Here is a 14,625-nt window from a genome sequence, read left to right on the forward strand (position 1 = left end):
GTCTCTGAGGGCTATCGGGAAGGCGTCACTTTGCTCCGTTGGCTGTCATGCGACCACAAAGGCGTTAACGGTCCAAACCCCTTTGCCACATGCACACTCGAGTAGACAAGCACACATACACAAAGACAGACAACAACATGAGTCACTTTGCTACCCTCAACGTATTTCCCCGATCTGTCAAGAGGCTCAAAGGAGTCAAGTCTGTCGAATGTTTTTGTCTAAGCCTTCTGCAATATATAGAAAGCTATTATTTAGTATATTTAAATAAGTTAACAAATCAATCTTTAAATAATTATTTAGAGACCAAATGACAATGCAATTGTGAAGACACAACAGGCAGTGAATTAAGTCTTTGCAGCAGTCCCACCGTCATTTCTCATTTAACTGTAGTAATGGTGAAAGTATGTGAGAGACTAAAGAGACAGAGGAACACTTAATATTTAAACTGGAAGTGCACCACCTGTGACAGACTACTCTCTCTCTTTACATTTATGACACTGACATGTTCACTTCATATTGTGGTGTACAGTTACTTTATATATCTATATCAGATGAGGGCACAGTGTACATTTACTGGGAACTTGTGCTGTTAACATCACTTGTATTAATAACCTGTAATTGTTCAGGTGTTAACTTCAGCAGAATAATTTCACCAAGATGGACGTTTTGTATCATTTATTTGTTTAACAGATGTTGAATTATTAATGATGTAACGGACAAACACGCATTGTTGGGTAGTACACAAGTTCTCAATCAATCTATTTGACCCAGTGTTCAAGCTTCATACTAGCAGATTCTGACTGAACAGATGATCTTTAAAAGCAGAAAAAGGAGCAAAGTTTCATTATGGCCTTCACTCTCAGTTGTCCAGAATTTGGCAAAACAACTCAAACAACAATGATTCAGAAAACAGTGGTCATGTTGTTCCTGGATTTCTGTTCCACTTGAAGTAGCGAAAGAAAAAAACATAACTGATTGCAGTGGGAGCTGGTCCTCAGCCATTCAAAGGGAAGACAATGATGTCGCGACACACACTGACCTATAATTGCCAACAGAAGAGCACTGAAGGGCAGTGATTGGCTGGCTCTTATGGCCCTGTGGCCTTAGAGGATGAGAGCCATCATGCAATTGCACAGGATCAGCAAATCACTGTCAGATGCCCACTGGCTAGACCACCATAAACCAAAGCTATTTTCCCATCAGCATCAGAGGGTTTACAGAAAACAATAAAGGCAAAATGGTTACAATAAAACAGAATCCTTTAGGCGTGTTTCAACAAAAAGTGCAAAAGTCAAAAGAACAAACTTTTTTTGTATCTTCACACCATTCTGTACTTTCCAATAATGACAGTATTGAGTGCTTTGAAAAGTAACATAATCTATGAAAAGTTATAGGGCTAAAGAAATGTTGGCTCATGAGTTTCATTCATTTAGTGACACTGTGTAAAGGCTACGTTTGTATGTCTAATAAATACATTAGTGTGGACATAGAGACATCAGTTATCGAGTAAGCATTTGGGTGACGTCCAGGCATTTCTAATCTGCCAACATAGATTAGATGAACTCTACTTAAACCATAATAGCAGATTTCCTTAAATCACTGCCAAAACTCTACAGTTTAACAAGCTTTTGAAGATGTTCTAGAAAACCGTTCCTATTAGCCCGTCAGGCAGTTTCTGATGTCTTAATGCAGGTCAGCTCCCAGACCTGCAGCTGCACAGAGAAAGACAGACCAGGAGAAGGCGAGGGGGGGGGGGGGGGGTTGTGGAATAAACCCAGAATCAGCAGCTCTCCCTCTGCCTTCCTTTCTTATCTGCTCACACAGCCAGTGGAGAAGCACACAGACACAGCACTCTCAAACACAGCCAAGCTTTCCTGGCATCTCTCCCTCCACTACGGAGAGATGAGTTTGTCCTCCCATCTACACCTCTGTGTGAAGCCCAACACACATCACACAGCAGCAGCAGCAGCCACGAGCACATTTAATTGGCCAGCTGTCTGAGTGGTCAGAGCTACTAATTACTTCAGAAGCGGCAGACAGCAGTTTTTCGACAGTTGCAAAAGCCATATAGGAGAACACATTAGAACTGTGCACGAGAGTCCATACATGAGCCATATGCAAATATCAGAGAATTGTCCTTGCCCCTACATTCCCACTGGAGCAAATCTCCACTTTTCCATTTCTCCTTCAGGACGTTAATTGATTAAAAATTCAAAATATGGTAATACAAAGCTTGTGAGTGAGGCTCTGCTTGCAGGCAATAGATGCAGTCGAGTCCCCACAGTAAATCAAAGTGATGTCTTATCAACTAATTATCTCTGCTGAATTGTTTATCAAACACAAACCCTGAAGACTTTCCTCTCTTCTGCTACAGTGTTTCTGCGTAAATCTCTGTGTGCACATATACTTGTGTGAACTGCATGTGTGTGCTCAGGTACTTTATGTGTGTGTGTCACTATAGGTGACATCCCTGGCTAACATTGAGTGTAAGACTAGTAAGCACCGACATCAGCAATATACAAAGTACACTGAGCAAGGGTGCCACAGCGGAGATGAGTCAGGAGGGCCGGAGGGTGGATAAAATCATCAGGGGCCAGAAGGTTAATGCCTAAAAGAGCATACATAGCTTTTATATTAAATGCAATTACAAATCTTGATGGTGGTTGAATGCACTTCTTTTAAGTTAGGCTTGCTAAATGAAGGTAATGTCATATAATTATGTCATATCATTTTTCTACGGTACCTTAGACTTATGCAACTTTTTACCCACAAAAGAAGGTGGGCAGTCCCCTTAAGTTTACAATTTGAGTCTACTGTCAATGGACATCCCCAGGAAGAGATACTGTGGATGTTGTGTCAGTCACACAGCTATGCACCCATTCTCTTGAAAAACACTGATAAACCTAGATGCAATTTATCAACACTTGGCGATGGTATATATTCCCAAATACTCAAAGACTCTTCCAAACATCTGGAGTGAAAACAATTATCTATCCACCAAATGATAATAAAGATGTTAAACCTGTTTCCAAAGTTGTGAATCTATTTCCTGATCCACACAAAAATGGTGGCCAGAAATTACATAAACACCTTGTTTCTGTCCATAAACTGTAATGAGCTGTGTTGTACGGTATATAAACCCTTTTTACTTACATTACTGGCAAACAATATATTGTAAAGCTATAATTGACAGCAACAAAACAATGGCAAATGTTTTGGAAGATGTAACGTTAGCTACTTAAAAAAAGGAGTAACTATACATTAGCATCAAGCTAACTTAGTAGTAGTTAGTGTTTTAATAGCTAATGTTTAACTATAACTACTTTAAGTGACAGACATTGATAATAAGACTACAAATGGTAACTAAGGCACTTACTCTGTAGTTAAGTCCTCTGGTATTCCTTGGTTAATTCTTTTTGACCATACACTCTATGTCCTTGAACTATGCTAACATTAGCTCCAAGAACAAGCAGGTTAACAAGATGGCGTTCATCTTTGTCTTTGAATTTAGAGATGTCTACATTGTCCCTCAGAGGTAAACTTACTAGATTCAGGTTGAAAACAGTGAAATGAAAATTTTATATGAAAAAATTGCAGAGAAGAAAATCAGAAATATATATATAGTCAATTAATTTATTATAATGTATGTATCCAGCTGAACCAGGGGAACAGAGTTCAATGTTAAATTATGTAATTGGTGGTGGGATAACTGCAGCGATAATGTTCCTCTCTATTTAATGGCACTGTTACTTTAAGAGTAGTACATGGGACGGATCGGGCGAGAGGGTAGAGTTTCTGACGGGAGATGGGGATAAACGGAAGTGTCTGACCCGCGGGGTAGAGAAACAGCAAGGGATGTAATTTGGTTTATCAAAAGGAGGCTATCTCCATAAATCATGGTCAAGTACATTAATAATCCTTGAGATCGGCAGACGAAAGAGTGAACTAACTAGGTAGATGCCTGAAGACCTGGGTGTCCCAGCTGATTCCTGACGATTGATAGCCCAGTGAGTGTGTGCGTGCCTGTATCTTCACCAGGAGGGTAAAAGACTCTGACCAGCGGTGACAGCGTGAGTGACAACAAAGTGTATTAAAAAACAAAATCACATTATGTTAGTGTATACTGATGTTTGTGTTTTCTGGTAAATTCAAATATTTCACCTTGAGTTTATGAACTCAGTGCATTGTGTGGCTAAGTGAATGTATTTATTTATATTTGTTTGTTTTTTATTATTTTCTCTCTTTAGAAAAGGCCACTACTGTTGTCTAGTCTTGACTTATTGTCTAGATTTTGGTGTTGTCTAGACTAGACTGATAGATTTCGTTGTCGAGAATTTAGAGTTCCTGTTTAGAAGTAACTGAAGTCTACAAGAGTGAGTGTAAACCTTTTTATATACAGTCTATGGTGTAAACTAGTTTATGGCAGCTGTTTACATATTGTGGTATGGTTAAGGGGTATTATTGTGTACAGTTAAATCAAATAGTTGAGATCAGACGCAATCAGTAGATGACAAGTGATTAAGTGAGTAACTCCGATGTTTTACTATAACATCCAACTGCCTTAAACCATCAACTTTACATGATTAATGCTGTTTTCGTTTGAGTTCAGTCAGTGAATAAAAACCTCCTAAAATTTATTGTGTGTTTGGCCACATCATTCCTGGCCTACGCCACATATATTTTTATATATTTTTTTTACAACCATATAATTTGTGATAAGCTGTAAAGCAACTCTTTGGTTTCATGTAACCAAATACTTGAAAAATATGAAACAACATTATATAAATGGGTAATAATTCTGTTCCTGAACATCCACAAATAAAACAGTTTATGTCTTAATTATTTATGACACAATGTAGGCTACACGAAAAGTCAAAGAATTGGAAGGTAAACCGTTACAGTAGGGATGGGATGGTTGAAGGAAAGAGGAGGGTAATGAAGACTTTAAACTGTAGAGAGAGCTGGAAGTGACTACTGAAAACTGATGAACTGCATTATAAAATAATTCTTTATCACAGCACTCAACATTATTTGACCTATTTTACCATTTTACATGTGTACGACATAGACGGTTGCGATTACTGGTTGTAAAGATTTAACACATTTAAAATAATAGAATGGCGGGCAGCGACTGGATCCAAAGAAGATTAGTATACTTCAATACATTACTATATGATTCTATTTGTTGACTAACCAAATGGCCAGGTGCCGAAAACCAAAAAATTGTACTTCAGAATAATCATACTTTCACAATTGTACGTTTATATCCAGGCTGATTTGCAGCATAAATGGTTCACAAATACGTCCATTGATTCAGTTAAGTTGACTGCAATGGCCTCCACTATTGGCCACTGTGGCCAGCATTTATTATGCAGGCTGCCATCCATCCTTGCATTTAGGGAAATAGGGAACATTTTAGTACCATAAACCATACCAAACAAACATGAGGATAAGCATACCAAATGAAAATAGTTTGACATGAAGTCGTAAAAAGAGCATTTGTGATGCAGTATTAAGGGTGGTGTAGTGGTGCAGTGGTTAGCACTATCATCTCACAGAAAGAAGGTTGTGGGTTCAAACCCTGGTTACCCTGGCCTTTTTGTGTGGAGTTTGCATGTTGTCCACGTGGGTTCTCTCCAGGTGCAACTGGCTACCTCCCACCCTCCAAAAACATGCAGGCTAGGTTAATAGGTGTCTCCAAAATTGTCCTTAGGTGTGGATGTGAGTGTGACTGGTTGTCTGTCTAAGTGTGGCCCTGCGATGGACTGGTGACCTGTCCAGGGTGTACCCCGCCTTTTGCCCAATGTCAGCTGGGATTGGCTCCAGCCACCCGCGACCCTGTACGCAGGATAAGCGGTTGACGATGGATGGATGGTGATGCAGTATTAACATAGTTAATGTAAGAATAATAATCAGACTGGTTCCAAATCAGCTCCCTATGACTTCACTTTGGCATTCAGCCAGGATGTGTCCCTACTTTTCCTGGAGAACATCTGCCTGCAACAGGTAAACATTAGTACAGACCACATGGATCATCAACCCACAGCCAACCAATCACATGTCAGAGGAACACAGCAGGGGAAGGCACAGTGGTATCCAGTGTACACATGGACTGATAAGGACGACACTGGGATTAGGAATGATTTGACATGACTCAGATCTCAATAGGTCAGACGTGTGGGGGCGTCTACACACATTAGCTAACACACAAACCAGGTATGAGTACCCAAATATATTTCAGGACTATCCTCACTTATAATACCCCCTGATATTATGCTATATATCAAAATGAGGCCCGTTCAAAGATGGTGTTCCATATTGTTTGAGTTTAAACCTAGACGAGTTACATTCAATGAGCTCAGGGGGTGTGATGAAAACAAATGTTCATCATTTTGACCATTCAAGGTCCAGACTCGCCTTGTAGCTCAGTAGACTTGGCCCACACGGGGCCGTCCCTTCAGCAGCTACTCCACTCATGTAAACATGACCTCTGTTAGACTAACAAAAGCCTGAAAAAAAATTAAAAAGTAATCTCCTTCCAGGGGGACTCGCTATAAAACCAGACCAGGCACTTTAAAAATCCCCAAGTATGTGTGCGCCAAACAAATGGCTTAGCGGAGATAGAGAGAGAAATTCAGTGGCACATTCTTAACTTAAAGATAAATCATTGGTCTGTGTGACCATGTGTTCCTGTCATCAGGGGTTCAAAACCAGCTCATGACCTCTGCTAGACATCATCTGTTTCCTTCCCGAATTTCCAGTCACATTCCACTGAGTACTATCTAGTGAGGCAGAATTTCCTGAACACACAATACTGATGTTTGGGCTCTCTTACATTATTCCTTCTGTTGTCGGCATACCTTAAAAAGAACACATCTGCACATCATTCAATTCTGAGCAGCATGAAAACCCATAGTGATATGACACTGACAAAATATCTCAAGCACAGTAATTCATCACAAAAAAACTTTCGCCATAGTCTGATTTTAATTTTATTCGACTGTGAATGAGTTGACTGTCTCCATTTCAGTGTGTTCATTATACTACACTTCTCTCTCTGTCAGTCACCTGAAGAAATGCCTCCAGGAAGTAATCCCTTAGAAACATGTCAGCTTACAAAGTCTATTGTCAAATTCATGTCTTCTTATTCAGGGAATTATTGTTCTGTGACAGAGCAGTTCATTTCAAGCAAGGCTGGCACAGTAAAGGTTTGACATTTCAAAACAACAAAGAAAAAAATACTATTTTCTTTTGCCAAATATGTTTTTTTTTATATAAAAACATTTTTTAAGGTCTTTTTACACAACTGAAAACATGGTTATGGATATCATTTTGCATTTCTACCAATAAATCCTTCTAAATATTACACACTGGACCTTTAAACGCATGAGTTTGGTTTGAAATACGGGGGAAGCCTCACTCCTCACACCTCACGAAAGTCTCACTTTAGGCGGAGCTGGTCTGTTTAACAAAGTAACACAAACCATTGCCTGTCCTCAGTGCACTGGCATCTTTATTGTTTCTCAAAAGAGAGAGATTTAATAAACATTAAAATAGTGAATTATTTTAGATTTTTTTGTCCCAGGCTAAATATTCTCTGTATGAATTTAAATATAATAACAGTAATTATATAGTACGGCACAGTCATGTCCCGTAAAAGTTTAAAAACAGTTTATTTTGAATACTGCTTGTTAGCATTTTCTAATTAGCACTACACTAAGGCTAATGGGATTGTCATTTGTTTTGCAGATGTTTGACATCAAAACAATGGAGCAGTGGAAATTTGGACCTGATCATGGAAAGTCAGACAATAATCAAAGTAATTACAATTTATCAGGGGGACATGAATGTCCGGACTAAATATGGCACACCAATTCTTGTTTTCAGTTTGGACCAGAGAGATGGATATACCATAACAACGATAGACTGACATTGCCATCCATAATTCAGGTGGCATTACTTTTCACTTAAAATGTATTTGCTGTTGCCAATTTAATAGTATATAATGGTAATTGAGTATACAGGGAACCTCACGTGAGGAGATACTAGAGCAAATAGACGTGGATGTGGGGAGGGCCCCATAAAGAATGCTTATGTACAGGGCCCAGATTTTTGTGTGATGCCCCTGCTGCTGGGACAGGGTTTTGAACAGAAGACCAAGGTTCTGTTCAAAGGACAATCTTTCTTAGCTTCTGCTAATAGCTCTGTCAAAATATATTTAGATACACTTTTCAAGCTGCAGCTTGAAAAACAACTCTAGTCCACACCACAGCAGATGCCTGTTCGCGTTGTTTGTCTGCTGTGTCTGATTCAGTGAAAGTAACTTTGTGGTCCAGAAACTCACACTATAATGACCTCAGCCACTGGCAGCTCTACTCAGACCTTTCACCGTGTGCCAACAACACAACTCCAAAGGCAACAAAAGGGACACCCGAACAAACCTCTGGCTCTTTGACACAGTCAGCATCTCCAGAAAAACTGTGCTGCTCTGTGCTCAATCTGGATATCTAACAGGCTATTTTCACATTAGATATGCTTCATTTACAGTCCAGACAATATGTGAAAGCACAAGCATACCGCAACTGAGGCTTAGTGATAAAGATCTCTGCTCCTGGCTGTGGTTTTAACCAACCAATGTTTGTTTTTCAGCCTTTTAATGGTCACGTACAACTTATTCTAATGTTTTTTATACCAACAGACATTCAAAATTACTTTATGTTTGGGGTTAGAAAAATATTTGATGCATTTATGAGACCATTGTGTCTATGATTATGGGACTCGTTAGCATAAAAAAAGCATTTATTAATGGTTTTCAATGACTTTTACCCCAACTCTGACCAGCAAAAACTAACTCTGTTAATTGTGTTTGGAAGGTCATTGCTCTTGACAAGAATTTACAGCACATTTCATTTGAACAAAGGTATGTTCATCAGTACTACTGTGCAACCAACAGTGAACTTGTGTACCAGAAATGTTTTTAGGACAAGAAATACTCTACATTTTAAAGCCCCTCAATTGCACTCATGGTGTTTGGCCATAAATCATATTGTCATGAATTATTTTTTAAACTATTTTTAAAATGAGGCCACAGCATGCATTTCCATCACCCTGAGGTCATTTCATTTTCAGCATGAGCAAAGCATTCCTAATACGATGAATGTTTAGGGACTCTGTCAGCATCAAGACAATTGCTCTTCGATGTAATGCAAGGCATGAGGTGGGAATGTAAAACATGTTAAAGAGTGTGGATGGCATGCATCAACACATCCCTGTAATGTGTTATGACATAACTAAAAGATGAGGGAAAGACAGAATCCTGAATGTTACATGAAGTTGATGAGAAATATCTTTACTGTCTGAATTCCAGGTCACTGGATGAAAACATGACAACATATAGACGATGAAGTCACCCTTTGTAAAGGGTTGTAGTTGTAACTAATGGCTTTATGAATAAATGAGTAACTTTATTGAGCAGTTATGAATTAAACAACTTTTTGGTTACCAGATTGAGAAAAATCTCTGAGGCTTTAGGGTCAAGTATTTCTCACTTTCTAACTGCTGCAAAGAAATAACTGGCAACGCGATAGAATAACCACACCACACTCACGTTTTAAACCACAATGGTATTTGTCTTTTATGGACATTTTAAGTTTATAGAGCTCCGTGGCCAAGATGCAGAGTGCCAATCAGGATGATGTTAAGATGTTAAATAAGCAGATCAAGGTCCTTATTGTTTAATTTTGTGTTTGATAGTGAAGCTCACTATGTCTTGTTTACTATCTGGTCTTATGTATGCTATCCTCCTGATGTGTAAATGTATTGTTTTGTGGGCTCGATTGTTTTTTGTCTTTTACATTCCAATTAGCCTGTATATAATGTTTTATTTGTTTTAAATATAAATACAAACTGAATCACAAAAGTATTTATAAGTCATCAATTATAGATGTTAATAATACCAGGGGTGCCATCAAGGGGTTACTACCAAGATAAAATCACTATTTTTGGTATATTAAAGAAACACACTTACTTGCTGTCTTGCACAGAGTTAGGTGAGCTGATTGATACCACTCTGATGTCCAGTAAATATGAAGCTAAAGTCAGCAGCCAGTTAGCTTAGCTGACCATGACCAAGTCTAAACAACACCACTAATTAACTGGTAACATCCCGTATGTCTTTAGCAAATGAAAATGTTTTCTTTATGCAAAGTTAAGCCTTACAGCTGCTGGCTTTATTTATTTATTTACTGTACAGACCAGAGAGTAAGGCCGACCTTCACATCTAACTCTCGGCAAGAAAGCGAATAAGCATATTTCCCTCTTAAACTTAAACAGCACATTATGTATAGTTCCTACCACCTGTCCACATGGACAGGACATACTGCACTTTGTATAAATATGAAATCTAATGTCCTCATTATCACATGTAGCTCTCTCGGTCCACTAAGCAGCAATACACACAGGCTGGGTCCTTTCTTATATATAATAAATTGCAGCCCTGTACACTCCCTCAAGACTTTCCCTTGAATGGGGAGACAGATGTTTATGCAGTTGCCATGGCAAGGGGTGTCCTTTAGTGAGGGAGCAGCAGAGGTGTCGCACAACCCACATCATCATTTCAGAGAGTAATTAGAAAGACCCGCTTGTGTCAACCACTGAAATACCATCCTCTCAACAGGGTGGGCACGGACATTTGGGAACGAGGACATGTACTGCAGAATTTATTTTTATATAAATTGCCATTTCACCCCAAAAGAACGAGAGAGTTACTGATAGCTTCTGCACAAGATGAAAAGTAAATATTCCCACACACGAGAACGACAACCTACTGAAACAAATACAGTTGAACTTTAGTATTTTAGGTTTTGTGTATTATTGCTTGCATGTTAAGGTTTCCTTCTTTTTCAAGGCATTGTATATCCTAACATAATATGCACCAAAATATATTTTCTCATAGACATAAGCATAAACAGATAAACTTGGGCTAAGAGAAGGAAACTGGTTTGAATTTGTTTCTGTAAAGTTAGCAGTGCCTGGAATACATCCATAAAAATTCACAAGGACGTTGTGTGGCCATATTTAAGGAGGCCATGGGTCTAATTATCAATTAACTGGGTTATTACTCTCTCTAAACTCAGTCAGGCAGCACATATGTGCTGTTATGCAGGCAGGATATTTTAATTACAGCTAATAAAAAACATTTTAGTCCTAACATTCATAAGTAATTTCCTACAAAAGTTGCAACGCACCATGTTGCACATGTTGTTGTACCATGTTCGTTTCATGGTACAACATATAACTCACATGAGAATAATTAAAAACATATATAATATACTCTACAATGTTAATATCACGCTCAAGGCTACTGCCAAAAGTAGAAGAAAATATGCACCTTTGACATGTTGTGCTTACAGTTGGCCAATAAAATCAGGGGTTTCAACGCTCTGAGATCTTTGAGGTGTAGATGTTGCCTTGTCGGGACCCAAATATTTGTCTTCATCTTCAGGATGGCTGCTGGCTGTGGCCATGCCGCCATCTCCTCACTGCTTGTTTGAGACCTTTTAGCCATGTTGTCAACTTCCTGTGTGGTTGCACCGTCAGGTCTGTGTTCCACACCGCTTTTCCCCAAAGGCCTTGCACGAACACCATTATTATCCCTGCAAATTAGCCCAGTTAACCCACCCCTGCTCCAGCTCACTCTTCGTTAACCCCTCATTTTTCACCGTGTCTGGACCACGGACCAAAGGATTGTAAAAGCTGGCTCCCCCTTCCCCACCGTCCCCATCCACCCCTGTCCCGGCAGATCCTAACCCCTGTGAATATTAAACAGGACAGACTGCAGGAATGCCTCGGCTAAATTGGCAGCAGATGTTGTTGAAGGGATTTGGTTGTTAGGTGTTTTGTCTGCAAACTGAGCTATAAAACATCATGGGTCTGACAGGTCCTCTGGTGAGCCTCTGTGGTGAAACGGCACAAGGGCAATATAGCCCTGTAGCAGCTCTACTGAGGCTCACTGGTGGTTGAACACTCAACCAACCATTTAATGGTCACTTATGAAGAACGGTTTCAGGAGACAAGCTGAACAAAGAGCTTCAGAGTTGGAGTACAACAAAGATTAGGAGTATTTGAGTTGTCCTATCCATTGTAAATCAGGTAGTAGAAATTTCCAAGATTTAATTGGTGGATAGCCTGCTTAACATTGGAACATAATCTCAGTTTGGTCCATATGTTGTTTACATGACACTGAAAGGTTTCTGTCAAATGCGGCACAGATTTTAGTTAAAGATGTGAACATCAGAATCAAATCAGAATCAGAATCTGATTCATCATGTCAACCTATAAGCAGAACTCATTTTAATGTATGTTAATTTATAATTTTAAAAACCTACATGTGATCCAAGAACGGAAAATGTTGCTTACCTGCCGGTCATGTCAGTTTGAGAGGAAGCAGGCCTGAGATGTCTGGATGTCTGGGAAAAAGACGAATGACTGGCGCGCAAAGAAAACGATTTCGTAGCTTGTTCCAAATTCTAAACCAGCCAATGCTCTAGGCTACAACTGCCGACATAAACTGTGACACATGTGATTTCTTACTTCTAGCCCAAATTATGATAGTTTGGACTACTGGTGCTCTGACTCCAAGTCCTCAGAGGCACAGGAAGAGGAATTGGCTATGGGCTCAGATAAGTCACTGGATGGTGACAAGAATAAATGCTTTCATTGACTCTCAAATTACACAAGCAAAACGAAGCATTTTCAGATGCAGAACTTATTGATTTAAAGCTACACTAATGAATATTTTTATATAAACAATGGATCAAATGAGTGGATTGTCTCCCAATTCTGCAGTTCCCATCAGCTCTGTGGAATGTTTTTCTTGGTTCATTGTTTTGGTTTCATGGCTGGCGGTAGCAGGCAGATGTTTTTAGCAAAAAAAGCTCTGACAACCCCCCCTGTAGACTATCTGCTGAGCACTAAATGGCAGACAGACAGAGTTGGTGGCTAGCTGATGAACATAGCAAAGCATTTAAAGAGCCAGATATTGGATTTTGGAGTTGGTGGAGACCAAAAACAGAGCTAAAAGAGAATATTGGACTCCGAATTAATGATAATATTGCTCAGTAACTGTTGGATGTGTAAATAGACAATTGTTTGACAACAAGTTCACGAAGATCACTATAAAAGATGCTTTCAGACAGCAAGCGCCTGCACTAAACACCACAGGCTGCTGCCATCCACCTTGAAAAATCACATCAAGTAGATAAATAGTGTTGTAGCTTAAAGTAGAGAAAATGGTTAGCAATATGATGCGATTAATATAGTATGTTAAACATTGTAGATTGTAGTGCATTATGTGAAAATGAGGCCCTTCTGGAGATCTGCAAATGCACTCGTGTTCTTAACTCTCTTATAACTCTTTTATACTTTGTAAACAGTTAACTATCTTATAATGTAATTCAATCAAATTCATTCTTATGGTGCATATACATGCACTCTGTATGTCATAGTATCTACCAAAACAAAAATTCCAGAAAAATAATCAGTTTAAGTGCTACAGTAGGTGGGAGGACCTATTGCAGAAACTATGTGATATGATTTTTTTGATACTGATAAGAAACCACTACAACCAAGACATAGGTTCCTGTGTGTAGTGTAAGTGCAGAGAGCAGCCCATTTATTGACAAGGTGAAGAACTAAATTCAAGGGTGGCCAAGATCCACGCAGGCCATCTGCCAAGAATCCAATAAGGCAAATGGTTGGATCTGTGTAAGCCCTAAGCCGACAATAAAGTCACTATGCTTAAAAAGATGCTAACATCCTTTAATGGGTATGAAAGCCACTGCAGCAGAATACAAATCCTGGCTGTTCTCTCATGTTCCCTGTAGCCCAGAGTTTTATCCGCTTCCATCCAGCACGCCTTGTGAAGTTGATTAATTGAACACTTTGGGACAAAAGGGAAACTTTTATCAACTTTGGCTGTGACTAACCCTCTGTGTGGAGTTTGAGGAAATAAAAAAAAGCTGCTTTACTTTATCTCCTCATCACAAGACAAGGCACTGACGTGTTTGCCAAGAAATAAAGGTATCAAAATCTCACATAAATGGCAGATCAAGATGAAGAGTCTCGTGTTGGTGGGGTGTTGGCCACCTGCTTTGGGACAGGCGTGAGGGGGAGTGTGGGGTAAATGTGGGGTCAAGGCTGTCAGCAGTCTCTCAGTTATACAGGCCAAGTGGGACTACAGATATGAGGAGGGCAGGAACTACAGCGATGACATGATGGGGGACCTGGGGGTTATACAGTCAGACTACCACCATTTTCATTCAGCATATCATGTAGAATAAACTCAGTGTGAAGAGCTGTGCGTGTGTGACAGTTTGTGTGCAAACATTCCTCAAGGGAGTTTTCTCTCGCTCTGTCTTATGTGATGCTCCCACAGTGGAAGCCTGTCCACGACCCCTATAAAAAGAGAGGGATGCCCACTTCCTGCTACCCTCAGGCGTGCCAGTCCTGCCTCAAGGGAGAGGGGCCCCATAATTTATTATTTGTTCCCCTCTTGTTAAGGAAATACTTTCTCAATAGCTCTTTCTCCTTTGTATATTTTTACTGTTCTTATTTTCTTCCTTGAGT

Source organism: Micropterus salmoides, unplaced genomic scaffold (assembly GCF_014851395.1).
Source record: "Micropterus salmoides isolate LMB-PRFRI ecotype aquatic unplaced genomic scaffold, ASM1485139v1 Ms_hic_scaffold_5, whole genome shotgun sequence".
Classification (NCBI taxonomy): Eukaryota; Metazoa; Chordata; class Actinopteri; order Centrarchiformes; family Centrarchidae; genus Micropterus; species Micropterus salmoides.